The following is a 19,274-nucleotide window of genomic DNA, read 5'->3' as shown; positions in this document are numbered from 1 at the left end:
ACACTCAAATTAACATCAACCAATCAATCAGAAATAGCTCAACCCAAGGGATAATGTTATATGCATGCAAATGCAACTACATGGACTCATATAATAACATGAACAAATATGCAAACAAATATGACCTATATGAACAATCATGCAAATATGTGCACAGATCTTATGGATGAAGAATCAACTATTGGATTATGGTCTACATGTGGACAAGATTCCAATTTTTTGTGATAACACAAGTGCCATTGCCATCACTGAAAATCTTGTGCAACATTCAAGGACAAAGAACATAGACATCAAGTACCACTTCATTAGAGATATGAATGGTATAGTGGAACTACATTTTGTTCCAAGTGAGCAGCAACTTGCAGATATCTTTACCAAGCCACTTGATAAATCAAATTTTACTAGGTTGGTAAGTGAGTTAGGTATGCTTAATTATTCTCAATTCTTTTTTATGTCTTTACGATTTGTGATGCATCCAGAAATAAGTTTGACTTTATTTAAGTTACAAATCGGGATTAGTGAGTTGTCAGATTCTGACATCTAAAATCAGGATTTGCAAGTTTTCAGATCCTGACACCAAAATCAGGATATGCTAAAGGTAAATACTGATGGAATTCAACGGATAAAAATTATCCATTGAAAGTCAAAATATTTATGGGTACTTTATCCCTCGAAGGATAAAGGCACATCATATATCTGTTGAGTCAATTCAATCATAGCCGTTAATTCTAAATCCTAGCCGTCGACTTTACTTATGGTGTGTATGTATATATGGATGGATAAGTTTTGTAATTTCTATAGACTGCTTTATTTTTAAACGGTTATTTTTGTAAAATATCATCGGATACTTTATTTTATTTTTAATTATTTGTTTATCTTTTTCAGGGATAGTATAAAAGCCCTATTCATTTCTGTATTTCACTTTTATCTTTCTCTAAATTACTTAGCAACTTTTACTCTCTTCGTCTCCAAAATCCATTTCTCTCTCTATAGTTGCATACTCAGCAACAATGGCACCAGTAGTCAAAATAATGTCTCAGTCTAGGTTCATCTATGAGAAAAACAACTTCGTCGCACTTGTGGAAAAGAGTGTTGGTTCTGAAGACTTTCACAAGATGATGGACTTCATTAGCAATTGCAAACTGAAATACTCTATGCTCGAGTCTCCGGTCATCTTCTGTGAAGTTATGGAGGAAGTGTGGTCATCTGCTATTTTCAATTCCTCATACATAATAATTACCTTTACTCTTAAAGGTAGCAAATATTGTGTTAAATCAGATGCTATTCAATCTTACTTTAAAATACCTGAAAATAACATAACTGTTGCACACATTGATATGGTCAACTTGCTCATTCTATAGTCTATTCTCTTGAAACTACCAATTTAGGTAATATTAGGAAAAAGGGTCTTAGAAAAGAGTGGAGTTTTGTGTGTGATGCTTTTATCAAAGTGTTTTCAGGAAAAATTAGTAATTTTGATTCTATTACTTCTTTTCTACTTAACATGCTTTACATGCTCTTGACTGATAGTATTTTAACTTTAGTAATTATGTCATGCTAGAGTTAGGGTATAAATTAGGGGATATTAAGAAAAGGCCTAGAAATGTATATTATGCTAGATTCTTTATGATATTAGCTAACTTTGTTTTTGAGGACCTTGTAATTGAGAACCCAAATAACAAACTTGCATGTTGGGTTCAAGAAAAGAGAGTTCTTGCAAATTTGAGCAGGAACAACCTTAACAATGAAGTGCCTCTCAACTATCTTCCAATTTTTGGGGCACAACAAGTAACTGACGTAACGATTTCTGCTACAATCTCTTCTCCACCCATTACTTCTTCCACTTAAATTATGGCAATGGCATATGTGATAGTGACCAAACAGATGCCTACCCAAGCCACAAAATCCAAGTCTAAGAAGCCAACCTCTGTTGTCTCTCAAAAAATTTCAGTTGTAACAACTACCACTTCACTTGAGGGTAGTCAACATGATAGTAAGTTGGGTGAGGGAAGGGTGAATGTCAAAGAAACCCCAAGGATAAGGAGGGTGAGGTATGTGTGACTCAAACCAGCTTCCTGAGATCAAGATGTGGATGAGCTCAAGAACAACATTGATACATTCAAGAAAGACCTCAATAAAAAAATAGAGATCAAGCTTCCTGAGTCAACAATGAAAGATATTCACCAGAAACTCCGAAAGGAAAGTGATCTAAATAGGAAGGTTGAGGCCTTTAGTTCCAGAATGACAGCTATTGAGAATTCAGACTTCAAACCCTGTTTCACTTGATGATAACAAAAAGGGGGAGAAGGATGTGTATATTAAAGTCAGCAAGGTGATAGTACCATCTATTACTATCTCTCATGTAACACCCCCAAATCCGGGGTCGGGGATCCGGGTTGTCACGAGTTTCATTTCCCTTAATAACACCTAATTCTTAATAAACAATCATCTACTGCGTACTGTGACCCCACAATACACACACATACCACAAGTTATAGTCTTAGAGATGAATACCAAAAATAACTTAAGTCATTTTATTCCACATTTATAAGTCATTACACCTCAAAAGGATTTCTAAATAAATTTACATATTATTTGCCATTATTACAGTTCATAAATGTACATAAGTCTGGTACAATAAAAGTTGAAAGCCTAGCCTATTGGTAGTTCCTACCTCAGCTACAACGGCATCAACGCCTACAGGAAACTGCGGAACATTTCCTATCCGCTCACGAATTGGGAGCTTGGTCTTGTTCATCATGTCAATCTGTTGTTGTGTGATGAAAGAAGAAATCAAGGGTGAGCAACAAGCCCACCGAAATAATATGTATAATAATTAACAATATATGAGCATTCTCATAGTACTCATGAAAGTCTTGGTCAAGAAGAAAAGAACCAAGTTTGATATCTTAATGCGACGAAGTCGCAAAATATTCAGTATATATACTTATATACTTTTCAAAATCTTTGAAATCCTCTGCCATGTATAATATACACAGAGTTCCAGTTTATAACTGTATAAAAATATCGTTGCAAGGTGATCTTATATATATAACCTTGTCTCAACGTTTTTCTGAAAATCTTTGTCATGCATAAGATAATCATTAACCAGATATAAGTTGAAAAGATGAAGTTACAAGATACCCCAATATACTTATATCTTTTCCAAATACTACTTGAACTACCACCGTTCAAGTTATAACCAGTTTCAAAAGTTCATCACATAGATGAGACTACAAGATAAGACTTGCATAGATTCGATCTTTGAAATATTATTGAATGAAATGAAGTTACGAGATACTTCATTAAGTCCTGATATATATATATATATATATATATATATATATCCATATATATCTCTCATACATTTCCTGAAAACCTCTGTCATGTAAAGTATGAACAGAGTTGCAATATCCAATGAATTTTGGAAAGAAAAGAATTTTGGCATAAACCTGATATCTTGCTGATCAGGAAAAGATACCAATAAGTAACATTTTCTACTAGTAGATGGATGAATCACCCACCGGTCATCACCCTGGCCTCATTAGGACCTTGTGCTGGACCGCCACCCTGCCTCTTACGCGTTGATGGGCTGCCACCCAGCCACTTACACTTTGATAGACCGTACCCCGATATGTCGCTTATGCCGACTCAATTAGATGGACTTACTTCCCGAACGTTGGGTAAGTAAATAATTCATTTATCAAAACAGCAACCTCGTTGCGAATATAAAATACACCACAGAGCCGGATCCCTCAATTTTTAAGCGAGTATTTAAATCCCCTTCGAAAGGAAGATCTTAAATTTGAAAACGAGTTTTGGGATCCGCTCTAACTTTTAAAATAATTTTGAAGACTCGAAAACATTTTTAACAATGTTTGGAGTAATGCTGATTTAATGAAATAAATCAGTCCCGATATATTAGAAAATATCTGAATATTATTATTTAAATAATATTCCCATAAGGATAATCCTTATAAAAATAATTGAAGTAGAAGTTTTAAAACTTATACTTGAAATGAATAATAAATAACCAAAGATATACTTATACGAAAGTACGATCTTTATTTGAATAATCGAAAATAAGTTTGATTATCGAAACATTATTCTTTAATGAAATAAAGAATATTATTTAATAAAAGAAGCGGAGTCATAAGTCCTCGAATGAATATTCAAAATAATATTCATTAAATAAAATAAAGTTATCGAATAAATCTTATTCGATTAATAGTTTTGAAAACTATATCTATATATATCTATATATATATACAAATATATATATATATTATACTCGGGAACATCGACTCCCGGTTTAGAAAATGTTCATCTTTGGGTCCCCTATACTAAGGGTATACGCAACTACTGTTTATCTCTAGCATAGGTATTATGCAACTTATAAGCATTTGAATCAACAATTAGATATCAAAATTACGAAACAGGCATGCATATAAACCATATCAGCATGCTCCAATATATCGCAAGATTTGCTAATAACCATCATGCATCTATCACAAGATAATGCATATACATATATACATCACAACAACAGTATAACGGGTAGAAAACTTGCCTGAGTGTTCCCGGATAGACTTAAGCTTAGAGTGGGTCCGATAACCTATGAAAAACAACATAAGTCGGAATTAAACCCCGGTCGCTTAAGAAACTAGACCTTAACCAATTGAACCCTAACGTTCGCTTATAGTCATTTCTACGCTTAACAAATCACATAAGTCGTTCGAGTACCCTCGGCTCCACCATTTTTAATAAATTAACCGTTATGAATTTTAAGGTGACGCTTACGCGAATACCCTATCAACTGCCTAACCCACTTTACATAATTGTTTTATACTCCAATTAGTCATTTAAGGGCCTTAACCAAGGTTTCAAAGTAAGGCGAAGGGTAATGGTTCGTTCGCGAAATGCCGTTACTTATAACGGTCGTTTCTCCTAAACCGTACATCGGATCCAAGCGAACCATATATCAAAACTAAGCTTATGACATAATCTAACTAAATATGGCAAAGTCACAGATTCAATAGTTATTTCTCTCTCCCGAACATTAAGAACAAGCAGTTGTATGAAATTGGGCATTACGACGGCTATGTTTACACGATTACCAAGTTTTAAACCACTCCAAACAACCACCATTCAACTCACAACCAACAATACAACCAACCCTCATCCAAACCTTACTACATCAGTCCCCAAACCTCAAGATTTTCCAATTTATACAACCCCACACATGAACTACTAGCTATACTTAAGTTTCATTAACTATAAACAAGATTTCAACACCCAAATCACTACAAATTCAATCCAAACTCTAAACACACAAGCATCATGCTTCTCATTTACTATAACAATCAAAACTATCGTAATACTCAAAGTAAAGTTAGGGTTTGGAGGTGTTATACCTTCCTTGGAGTGATTAGAGTAGCTAGGAAGTCTTAGGGAGCCTCCTACAAGCTTGATCTTTCCAAAGAAATCAAGAACACAAAGTTAGGTTTTGAAGTTTCTAAAAGTCAGATTGAAATAACTGTCAAAACTAGGGTCTTACCATGCTTATTTGGACGAGACTTGTGAACAAGAGTTGTAGGCCATCTCAATACCTTTCCAAAGAGCTATAGAACATACTATTTGAGTGAGTATTGAAGGAGATATGGTAGTTTGAAGTTGCTGCTCTGGTTTTGGCCGAGAGCTTTTGTTCTTGGAAAGCAAAAGTCAACTTCTAATTTGTGTTATGATTTTCCTTGGCTTGGTTGATACTCTTTTGTTATTAATTGATTTTTACCATGGTGAAAAATGCATGGCTCACAATCAACCAACCATCCTTTCCACTTGTCATGCTTATGTCACCATGCTTAGGTCATCTTGTTACACTTGTCTTCTTCTTGTTGGTGTGATGACATCATCATCCACTAACCTCTTTGATTAACCCTTAGTTACTTGGCTAATGACCGCTTATCTGTTATACGATTCGCTTAACTTTCGTTCGCGTTTATCATTTGAGGGATCATACCTGGGATCTTATTACTTAGGTCCCCCTAAACCTTTCTCAATATTTTATATTTCTTTTATGATCCTCTCTTATAATCCTTGAATTAAAATCCTTTTAATCATGTTACCTTATACTCAATTCTTTCTGTATCTGGTGGATTTTCGGGAAAAATTAAAGTGTTCGAATTTGGATTCTGACGATCTTTACATACACTTATATACCATATAGAGTACTAATAAGATCTCAGAATATCAATAAAAGAATCCATACAAGGTGTGGCATGAAAAGTTTTCTTATTCAGCAAAATCACTATTCATAAGGGTTTCAAAAATTCCAAAAATTGGGGTTATTACAGTCTCCCCTCCTTAAAAGGATTCCGTCCCGGAATCAGATAGAAAATGAATAGGGATACTTTCTTAGCATTGCACTTTCTAACTCTCAAGTCAATTTTTCCACATTGTGGTTCTACCATCAAACTCTGACTAGTTTGATAACCCTTCTCCTAAGCACTTGTTCCTTTTCAATCTATAACCCTTCCTGGTTGCTCCATATAGGTTACGTCTGGTTGCATGTCTATGCGCTTATATGCCCCTATTTGTCTGGCATCCGAATTACACTTCCTTAACATTGATACGTGGAACGCGTTATGAAATTGCTACAGGTTCGGGGGTAGGGCTAGCTCATATGCTAACTTCCCAATACGTCTTAATATCTCCAAGGGTCCAACAATTCGTGGGCTTAGCTTTCCTTTCTTTCCGAACCTCATCCATCATTTCCAAGGGAATACCTATAACAGCACTAGGTCCCCTACTTCCTATTCTTTGTCCTTTCGTGCCAAATCAACATACTTCTTATGTCCATCTTGGGCTACTACCAGCCATCCTCTGATTAGATCTAGTATATCCTTGGTCCTTTGGACTACTGCGGGTCCGAGCATCTTGCGCTCTACAACTTCATCCTAACATAAGGGAGATCGACATTATCTTCCCTCAAGGATCTCATAAGGCGATATCTCGATACTGACATACGATCTATTATCGTAAGAAAACTCAATCCGCATTAAGTGATCATTCCAAATTCTTTCAAGTCTGTTGCATAAAATCTCATCATAGCTTCTAGCATTATAGCTTTTGCTTCTCAATACCCATGCTTTTCCAGTTCGTAATCGCTACTATCTTCCGTTCCTAATATTATACTGGTTATACTTTTGCTCGTTAGCGTTCTATAACCTTTTAATAACCACGTCAACCTTAGTATCACAAACGCGTTAGAATCGGAATACCACCGTACTTGGTACCACTTCATCTCTAGCTGCCTCCATCTTCGAAAGCTTGGTCCTTCGTATAGAAGTAAAAGAATTTATTGAGAGATCACTATGATCATGAACACTTGTTCTATTGCATAGTTAGTACAGGAGGTGGCCAGCCTTTAGTACTTGACAAGCAATTAAATAACATGTGGTATCCTACTAGGCTTCTATCACACAGATAGATAGTCATTCGGCAATACCTCCCCTTCTGGAAGGGTTGTTCTTCTCAGCTTACACGGAATGAAAAGAAAAGAACGAATTGAAGAGAATTGTATAAAAAAATACTGCCACAAAAGATCTGGCTTGGAATCTACCTCTGAACTATAGAGGTTTGTCACGAGAGAACAAAACATATATATGTATATATCTCAACATCAAGTATTATAGCATCGCAATTCACATGCATGAATATTTACTATTCCGTCCATCGTTCAATGGACCCATGCTCTTGCTCGAGCTTATAAACAATCACCGTCAAAACTCCCTCGACAGCGAAAATCGAATCTGGGATTTCATTCTAGACCCCCTCATTACTAGAATTTTATGCTTGCACCGCAACCTTCCTCGTATAGTAATACGACTCTCTATTGATAAGAAGAAATAAATATTCAATAGGTAAATAATCGACTTAATTAATCTATCGATGATAACTTATATATCACCACAACCCGATTAGTGGTACTCAATCTCAACATCCATAACCATACAACTCTCGCGGTTGTAATTGGCTCATTATTCAAAGAATCGTTGATACATTACCATAGTCCAACACGGACCTACGGTAGTCATTCGTTTTCCTTGGAATCTTAATAGCTAACCATACGGAGTTCATACCTGTCGTATCAAATTCTTCTAAGGAGGTAACATGATCACCGCTCATGATTCATGAAGAACACTCCTGAACTTGACGCACATATGACATAAAGCGGATAAAATTTTAGAAGAGTTTCAATGAAAGCAACGATAGCAGGTTAAAACCATTATTAACCATATGTCTTTATTAGGAGACATGAAGCTCAAAGGTTCATTTAGTCCTCTCGTAACATGGTCCTGGCTTATCTCAAGATAGGACCTTCTAAAATAGATAGCCCGCTCACAGTGCTAACATGAATTAAATCTTTACCAAACTACTATTACGATTGAGTATTGTACAATCATAAGAAGAAATGTCAATCTTTCAAACCATAATACAACTTTCACGGCTTTAACCATCATCACTGTATTCCTCTGGCACGAGTGCTTATAATTGTCCTCTTACACTTAAAGTGTCGGCCACCTCTTTGGCCTTTCCTGATAGTAAAATTTCCTTACAATCAATGTCATTTTTTTAACCACCCCTAAATAAATTTTCTACCTCATTTCAATCACTGCTTATGTGAAAATTCTTTTCTTAAGTCCTGGTGAGAAGAAAAAAAAATCACCATTTTTTTTTCATAAGTCATTGCCTTAGTCTTTAGATGTGAACATTTCAACGACTGACTCTCGATCATACTTCGGGACGTCTCTTATCTTGGGTCCTTCTTGTTTTCACCAATCTCGACCCTCATTGGGTCGATCTATACTTTCTTATGGTTCAACACGTGCCCCACCTTTTCTTCTTGTAAGACCTCTAAGGTTATCCTTGAATTGTTCCTCCTGTATTCCCTAAATACAGGGCATATTAAAATACCATTTACTAATACTAGAACCATTGTCTATATACTTTTGAAAAATTTCCGATCCTTAAAGATTGTTGTTGAAAGGAATATGTCCTAAGTCCAATCATGTATTAGGATTTAGGAATAACTTTTTATGTAATCTGTTTTGATTTCATTGATATTAATAAAAGACTTGTTTTGTTTTTATTACGGGCTCTATCTATTTAAGTGTTTAAATAAGATATACCATAGTTTAGAGTAAAGCTTTTTATAGATTATGATGAGATCATAATAGTGAGACCTAAAAGATGATAACTCTAAACTTAAATAGTTCCTGATCATAGGATTACTAACTGGTAATTAATAATCCGCAAAGACCGGTACATACTATGCTTGCTTCATTATGAAGGATGTCTGTTCTCATAGACATTTGTGTGGTGACACTATAGCTAGTATGTAGGTGCTTATTATAGAATAAGTTCATTGAACATGACTCGCACAGCTGAACAACTGATGGAGTTCACTCACGTGTCAACAGTTGTTCACATAGTGATAGTTGTACAAGTATCCTTAGACTTGAGGTCATCATAGTCATCTTGTGTACACTGAACTATGCTTTGGTTTAGTTCTTAGTCTCCAGGGACAATTATTAGGGCTCTACTGGGTATAGGAATTTGTACACGAAGATAGTGTATGATCAATAAAGGATCTACCCCTTTCAGTGAAGGAAGCGAATGTTAAAGGCTGATCCACTTATGCTAGTTCAGGAATCTCTGGCCAGAGTGAATGAAATTAGAAAGGAGTTTCTAATTTGCATAGAACTAAGCATAGTAAATGGTAAGCAAGTGATTAAATTAGATAGGCTTGACACAAGATCCATGCCTTGTATTTAATCAGGACATTGTAGGGTAGAAGGAGTTTATTGTACGGTAACTATTCACTGAATAGGTTCTTGGTATTCTAAGCAGTAAATTCGTATTATCCGGATAGTCGCGATATGCTGAGAAGTATCCCTCACGATGTAGAATAAATATGATTAATTAATTAATCATATTTAATAAATTAGAGAATTTATATAAATAATGATAAAATAGTTTTATTATTATTTATTTCTACTACCGGCTTAATATTGAACCTACAGGGTCACACCATAAAAAGAGAATGATTTAATGGTGGAGGAATTAATTAATAATGGCTGATAATTATTTATTTATGAAATAAATAATTAATTGGCAAATTTAATAATTGATTAAATGAGATTTAATTGATTATAAATTAATTAAGAAAAGTTCTTAATATTATTAATTAAGAATTTAATTTTGGAAATTAAATCAAGAGAGAGAATTATTTCTAAAGTGTTTAGAAAAAGGATTAATAATTAAAAGGTGTTTTAATTATTAATGAGAATAATAAATGGTTAATAATAATAATATTTCATGGAAAATTTCAGCTGAAAATTTTGCCTATAAATATACTATTATAAACCCTATTTTTATTCTAACCCGAACCTAAAAAAGTTTTAGAAAACCTAATTCTCTCCACCTCCTCCTCCTCCTTAACGTCGTTTTCTTGGTGGATACCGGTGGAGTGCTTCACGTTTGAGGAGCAGCTGCTAAGGATCTCCGATCGTTGCTTTTGGATCGCTATTAAAGGTTAGTAATCGATTCATATATTTTAATCACGATTTATATGCTTTTATTTGGATTTTATATGTGTAAAAAGTGTTTTACCATTCCTCCGCTGCGATTAAAATCCATCAATGGTATCAGAGCATAGGTTGTATGCATATAGATCTGTGGTAAAAATTTCAGAATTTTATGTGCTTGTATGAATTAATTATAATTTTTACAAGTTATATTATGGATTAATTTTGTCTGTTGAGAAATCGTTTCTCAGAATAATTTTGAATGTTGATCTGGGTTCTACAAGTGTTGTAGATCGTCTGGGTATAGATGTATAGATTATTTATTATGAATTTTTGAAGTTGTTGTAATTAAATTCGTAATTAAATAATCATATATATATAATATAAAGTATGCATATATCTGCTGTTGTCTGCATTTGTTGAATGTGGTGCTGATGGCACGGAAACGAAGCAAAGCAAAGAACAGACACAGCTGTCAGGTACGGCGCACGGAGTTCGAGAAAGACAGACACGGCGGCTGCTGCAGGCGCGTGTGGCGGGAATGCGTTACACCCTGTGGCGCATTCACGGAATGCGTTACACCTTTTAATGGCTTAAAAGGGTTGTAACGCATCACCGGAATGCGTTACAGGGCTTGTAACGCGTTCATGTAATGCGTTACAGCCCATCTGTTACTTTTAAATTTGATTTCTGGGAGTTTCGTAATTCCGTTTTGGGCGTGCAATATATCGTTGGATTCGTTTTTCCGAGAGGGATCTAATGGTGTGATCAAATTTTAGTTTATATAAAAGTTCTGAACTGATTATATTCCATGAAGTATTTTAAAGTTGTTTTTGACTGTTTTAATTGCTTTTAAATGCTTCATGTGATACACAGAGATGTATAATGCTTAGACCAATATGCTAGATGATGTAACATGCCTACCTTGATGTTTATTCATGTTGATATATGTGATATATGCTTATTTTATCATGCGATGATAGATTTAGGTGAACTTAAATGAACATAAGGCGCTTGTTAGATAATCTAGTATAGTGAAATTGTTTCATAACCTTAATAATAATATTATGAATACAATCATGAGATTCTTGTGTTTATGAAACACGTAATTGAATATGAATTTTCGATATGAGAGAAAGGATGATTCTGTCAACAACAGATTTATATCTGTAAGAAAGGGTTATTAAGTGACGCCTCTTGACAATGCTCCACCCGATCTGGGAATCATCTGATTATTGATTATTGATTATTGATTTGAAATATTTAATTTAAAAGGAAGAATCTCTTTATAATATGATTATGATTGTAACGTAATATAATCCCTCTAAAATTAAATAATATCAAGTAGTAATTGGCCAATGACACAACGGGCTTGTGTCGGTCATAGCCTTCCAACATGATAGAAAAGTAGTTCTTATTTTTGAATCATTGTCGGTTTGTGCTACAGCCGAGGGCTTTGATTTCGAAATAAGAAATACTTGTCTATTACATAGAGATGTGTACGTTGAATTAGAATCTAAAGGTCGGTACGTGCCACAGCCGTGGGCCGTTGGGGACTGATTCAATTGTACGGAATGTTGGGTTAGACTTGACTTAGAATATTGAGTTTGTCGTGCCACAGCCGTGACTCAATTATTCAAGAGGCTAAAGTTTGATTAGGGAATAACATAAGATGTATTTGACAAGAGTTATCTGCCTATTGAACATTACATGGCGGTTCGTGCCACCGTCGGGGTTGTGTAATGGAATGTAGGATCCCTATTCCCACTAGCATAATGAATGCTTAATTTTTCACGTAGGGGGTTGAATAAATTAGATAAACTAGTGGGAGCCACTTATGAATAAAGACTCGATTCATATAGTGTTTTAAAATGAAATCGAATATTTGCTAAGTGTTGTTATGTGTTTATCATTTACAGATTTACAATATACATTATGTCTTCTGCACTATCACTCAGGAGCATACTGGATGCTCACAAGTTGACTGGTCCTAATTATGCTGACTGGCTTCAAAACTTGAGAATTCTTCTCAGGATTGAGAAGCTGGAATACGTGATTGACTCACCTAAGCCTACTGAACCTGCTAGTGATGCACATAATGATGAACATGTTATGTATCGTAAGTGGGTAGATGATGCAAATGTTGCTCAATGCATCATGCTAGCTTCCATGAACATTGAGCTACAGAAGCAACATGAGCATATGGATGCTCACACTATCCTCATGCATCTACAAGAGTTATATGATGTGGCAGGGAGGACAGCTCGATATGAGATATCGAAGGAGCTGTTCAGTTGTAGGATGTCTGAGGGATCATCTGTGAATGACCATGTACTTAAGATGATCAATTTGATTGAACGTCTTGGACAACTTGGTTTTGCCATGGATGGGGAGCTGAGCCAAGACTTGGTCTTGCAATCGCTTCCAAGTTCGTTCTCGCAGTTTGTTGTGAACTTTCACATGAATAAGTTGGATGTCAGCCTGCCTGAACTCCATAACATGTTGAAGACTGCGGAATCGAATTTTCCCCCTAAGAAGAGTTCTGTTCTTCAATTTTGGTGAAGGTTCCAATCCTAAGAAAAGGAAGAGGAACCCTTCCAAGAAGAAGAAAGTAGGTGAGAAAACACCGGTTCCACCAAAAGCTGAAGACCCCAAGAGCAAAGTTGTTTGCTTTCACTGTAACAAGGTGGGGCACTGGAAGAGGAACTGCAAGGTTTACCTTGCAGAATTGAAGAAGAAGAAGGGTAGTAAGACTACCGCTTCTGATTCAGGTATGTTCATGATAGAAGTGAATATGTCATTAAATCAAATTTCTACTTGGGTATTAGATACCGCCTGTGGTTCTCATATCTGCAATTTGTTGCAGGGACTAAGGAGAAGTAGGACTCTTGAGGAAGAGGAGGTGATTCTACTGATGGGAAATGGAGCAAGAGTTGCTGCTAAAGATGTAGAATCATTTTATTTACATATGCCTACGGGCAAGACTATTGTTTTAAATAATTGTTATTTTGATCCCTCGATTGTGAGGAATATTATTTCTATTCCCATATTAGACTTGGCTGGATTTTCATTTATTATTGAGAATAATGAATGTTCTATTCTTAGAGATAATATTATTTATGGACGTGGTACTTTAAATAATGGTCTATATAAATATGACATAATTTACTTCAGATTGAACAAACTAATAAAAGAAAAGGGATGATGAAAATCTCACTTCATTGTGGCACTGCAGTCTCCATTTAGTAGACATGGAGAGAGGGCTGCAAATTTGCTAGGAATGGTACACACAGATGTATGTGGACCAATGTCTACGCAAGCCATGGGTGGATTTTCATACTTCATTACTTTCATAGATGATAGATCTAGATTCGGATATGTGTTTGATGAAAAACAAGTCTGAAGCCTTTGAAAAGTTCAAAGAGTATAAGTATGAAGTGGAGAAACAAACCAAACATAGTATTATAATTCTTCGATTAGATCGAGGTGGTGAATACTTGAATGGAGAGTTTCTGGATTATCTCAAAGTAAATGGTATAGTCTCCCAGTGGACGTGTAATAACCCCAATTTTTGGAAATTTTTTGAAACCCTTATGAATAGTGTTTTTGCTAAATGAGAAAACTTTTCATGTCACACTATATAGGGGTTCTGATATGGATATTCTGAGATTTTATTAGTACTTTATATGGGATATAAGTGTATGTAAAGATCGTCAGAATCCAAATTCAAACACTTTGATTTTTCCCGGAAATCCACTAGATACGGAGAGAATTGAGTATAAGGTAACAGGATAAAAAGGATTTAAATTAAAGGATTATAATAGAGGATCATAAAAAGGAATATAATGTATTGAGAAAGGTTAAGGGAACCTAAGTAATAGGATCCCGGGTATGATCCTTCAAACGATAAACGAAAACGAAAGTTAAGCGAACCGTATAACAGATCAGCGGTCATTAGGCAAACAATTAGGAAGTTAATCAAAGGGATTAGAGAGAGTGATGTCACCCAACCAATGAGAAGAGGACAAGGAGGGAAAGATGACATCACAACATGGCATAGGCATGACATGGGAAGGAAGGAGATGTGGTGGATTATTAACCACACAAAATCAAGGTTAAATTGGTAATTAACCAAAAACAAAACAAAACTACAACCAACCAAAAGCAAAACAAAGCAAAACACAAAAATATCTCTTTCTTCTACATCTTGCTCTCGGCTTTTTGAAGAAATGCAAGGATGGGAATTTCAAAACCCTAACTACACACCTTCAAAAATCAAGAGGTTTGTTTCTTTAGCTTCCATAATTCATAGCTTAGATGAGCCATAAGTTTAAGCTCAAGATTCCATGATTTTCATAGCTAATTAATTCACCAAAGATTAGGGTGAATAGTGTTTTCAAATTTTTAACTTTGTGTTTTTTATTTCATTTGCAAGATCAAGGTTATATAAGGATAGATCAAGGTCCTTGAGGCTCCCTAGTAACTTTTCACCCTCCAAGGAAGGTATAACTTCTTAAACCCTTAGTCTTAAGTTTTGTTGGTTTGGATTTCATAATGTTTAGATGATGGGTTAGTGTAATGAGTGTGTACTCATGATAGAGCTTTGTTTAGTAAGTGGTTTTGTTGAATTTGGAGTTAGGAGTGATGCTTGTTAGATTTGAAGTTCTTGGTCACATTTTTTTGACTTGGTTTAGATGAATAAATTGGTAATATTGAGTTGATTTGGGGCTGTTGTAATTTAGTTTAGATGGAGGTTTGATTGGGTTGTGAATTGGAGTTGAATTGTGGTTGGTTTTGAATGGTTTAAATTTGGGAAATTGCGTAAACATAGCCGTCGTAATGTCCGATTTTCTTTAGACTGTTTTTGTGCATAACATTAGGACCCGAGGACCCACTGCTAGATGTTGACCATTTCCATGTCTAGATAGCTCGTGTTACGAGCTTCGTTTTGATATGTAGTTCGTTCGATTCCGATGCACGGTTTAGGAGAAACGACCGTTTCAAGTAACGGCGTTACGCGAACGAAACTTTTCCCCTCACCTTACTTTGAAACATAGGTTAAAGACCAAAAAGGGTTAATTAATGTATGAAACAATTATGGTAAGAGTGTTAGGCAGTTGGTAAGACACTCGCAAAGGAATCGCTTTAAAACTCGTAATGGTTAATTTATTAAAAATGGTGGAGCCGAGGGTACTCGAGTGACTTAAGAGAATCAGTAAGCGCAAAACGATCGTTAGAGTCTGAGTTGGTTAGAGTATAGATTTACAAGTGACTTTGGTTTAATTCCAACTTACTTGTTGTTTATAGGTTACCAGACTCGTCCCGAGCCATTCGTAACCCCCAGTCGCTCAGGCAAGTTTTCTACCCGTTATAACTGTTGTTGTGATGTATTTGTGTATATGCATGATCTTGCGTTAAATGCATATTTGTTATAGCAAATTCTTGTGATATATTGTAGCATGTTATATGGTACATATGCATGCCTGTTTCGTATTCTTGCCATATATATCTGATTGGTTCAGTTGATAATACCTATGCTAGAGGATAGCGGTAATTTGCATATACCCTTATTATAGGGACCCAAAAGGTGAAAATATTTTCTAAAACCGGGAGTCGAGGATCCCGAGTAGATTTTGTATATATGTATATATATATATTTATTTATATATATATATATGGTTATAGTTTTCAAAACTATTAATCGAATAAGGGTTATTCGATAACTTTATATTATTATTAAATATATGAATAGTTTTTTTAAAACTATTAATCGAATAAGGTTTATTCGATAACTTTATATTATTTAATGAATATTACTTGAATATTCATTTGAGGACTTATGACTCCTTTATATTATTATTGAATATTACTTGGATATTCATTCGAGGATGTATGACTCCTGTATTTTATGAATATTATTTATAATATTCATTCGAGGTATTATGACTCTGCTTATTACTGAAATATATTCTTTATTTTATTAAAGAATAAGGTGTAAATAATCAAACTTATTATCGATTATTCAAATAAAGATAGTACTTTCATATAAGTATATCTTTGGTTATTTAATATCCATTTCAAGTATAAGTTTTAATACTTCTACTTCGATTATTTTTATAAGGATTATCTTTATGAGAATATTATTTAAATAATAATATTCAGACATTTTCTAAATATATTGGGACTGATTTACTTCATTAAATCAGCATTACTCCAAACACTCTTTAAAGTGTTTTCGAGTCTTTAAAATGATTTTTAAAAGTTAGAGCGGATCCCAAAACTCATTTTTATATATTTAAGATCTTCCTTTTAAAGGGGATTTAAATACTCGCTCAAAACCAGAGGGATCCGGCTCTATGGTGTATTTTATATTCGCAACAAGGTTGCAGTTTTGGTAAATGAATTGATTACTTACCTAACATTCGGGAAGTAAGTCCATCTATCGAGTAGGCATAAGCAACATGGGCTCAGTGGGCGTCCATGATAGTGTAAGTGGCTCAGTGGGAGTCCATCAAATGCATAAGTGGCTGAGTGGCAGTCCAGCATAAGGTCCTATTGCGACCAGGGTGATGACCAGTGGGGAATTCGTCCATCTACTAGTAGAAAAGGTTACTTATTGGTATCTTTGCCTGATCAGCAAGATATCAGGTTTATGCCAAAATTCTTTCCTTTCCAAATTTATTGGATATTGCAATTCTGTTCATACTTTACATGACAGAGGTTTTCAGGGAACGTATGTATATATATATATATAGGTGTATATATATATCGGGACTTAATGAAGTATATCATAACTTTATTTCCTTCAAAATATTTCAAAGATTGAATCTATTCAAGTCTTATCTTGTAGTCTCATCAGTGTGATGAACTTTTGAAACTAATTATAACTTGAACGGTGGTAGTTCAAGTAGTATTTGGAAAAGATATAAGTATATTGGAGTATCTTGTAACTTCATCTTTTAAACTTATATCTAGTAAATGATTATCTTATGCATATCAAAGATTTTCAGAAAAACGTTGAGACAAGGGTAGATATATGTGATCACCTTGCAACGATATTTTTATATAGTTATAAACTGGAACTCTGTGTATATTATGCATGGAAGAGGACTTCCAATATTTTGAAAAGTATATATGTATATATATATACTGAATATTTTGCGACTTCATCGCATTAAGATATCAACTTGGTTCATTTCTTTTGACCAAGACTTTCATGAGTACTATGAGAAGGCTCATATATTATTAATCATTATACATATTATTTTGGTGGGCTTGCTGCTCACCCTTGCTTTCTTCTTTCATCACACAACAACAGATAGAAAAGATGAACAGGACCAAGTTCCCGATTCGCAAGCAATTAGGAAACGTTCCGCAGTTTCCTATAGGCGTTGATGTCGCTGTAGCTGAGGTGTGAACTACCAATAGGCTAGGCTTTCAACTTTTGATGTACCAGACTTATGTATCTTTATCAATTGTAATAATGGAAAAGAAATGTAAATCTATTCAGAAACCTTTTAAGGTGTATTGGCAGATAATTGTGGGATAAAATGACTTGTGGTTATTTTTTTGATGTTCATCTCTGAGACTATAACGTGCGGTGTGTGTGTTTATTGTGGGGTCACAGTACAGAGTAGTTGAGTAATTATTAAGATTGGGTGTTATTAAGGGAAATGGAACTCGTGACAACCCGGATCCCCGACCCCGGATCTGGGGGTGTTACAGGACGCCTCCAGATTGGTATCTGAAAGGAGAAATCGAACTTTGTTAGACATAGTTCGGTCCATGATGAGCTATGCAAATCTTCCAGTATTCCTATGGGGTTATGCATTGGAAACCTCATCATATTTACTGAATAAGGTGCTTTCCAAATCTGTTCCTCAAACTCCGTATGAGATATGGAAAGAAAGGAAACCGAGTCTTAAACACGTTAAGATTTGGGGATGTCCAGCTTATGTCAAGAAAGTTGACCCAGATAAGCTGGAATATCGATCCATAAAATGTAGTTTTGTGGGATATCCTAAAGAGACTTTAGGGTATTACTTTTACACCGATCATCGGGTGTTTGTCTCCAGACATGCTACCTTCTTGGAAAAGGAGTTTATCCTTGAAGGAAACAGTGGGAACAAAATTGAACTTGATGAAGTTCAAGAAGCACAAACTACTACGGATCAAGTGGAAACACCTGTTCTGACTGAACAACCTTCTGTGGAACAGCCCATTCATAGGTCATGGAGAGTGTCTCTCCAACCTGAGAGGTAATATGGCCTTGTCATTGAGAATGACAATGAGTTGTCGATCATCGATGATGACGACCCTGTGACCTATAATGAGGCTATGAGAAGTGTTGACTCAGAGAAATGGCATAGTGCCATGAAATCCGGAATGAAATCTATGTATACGGGATACAAAAGAATGATTAGAGCAGATGGCCAGGTGGAGAGCTTTAAGGCCAGGCTTTTGGGAAAAGGATTCAAACAAAGGCAATGGATTGACTTTGATGAAACCTTTTACTTGTAGCCCTGTTAAAATCAGTTCGGATTTTGCTTGCGATTGCTGCTTACTACGACTATCAGATCTGGCAATTAGCCAGATGGTTTTCTTTCCAAGAGAAATGAAAACCTAGTGTGTAAGCTGTTGCGAACCATATGTGGTTTAAAGCAAGCTTCTCGTAGATGGAACATC

This window comes from Apium graveolens, chromosome 5, assembly GCF_009905375.1.
Source record: "Apium graveolens cultivar Ventura chromosome 5, ASM990537v1, whole genome shotgun sequence".
Taxonomy (NCBI): domain Eukaryota; kingdom Viridiplantae; phylum Streptophyta; class Magnoliopsida; order Apiales; family Apiaceae; genus Apium; species Apium graveolens.
This window is presented reverse-complemented; position numbering follows the sequence as displayed.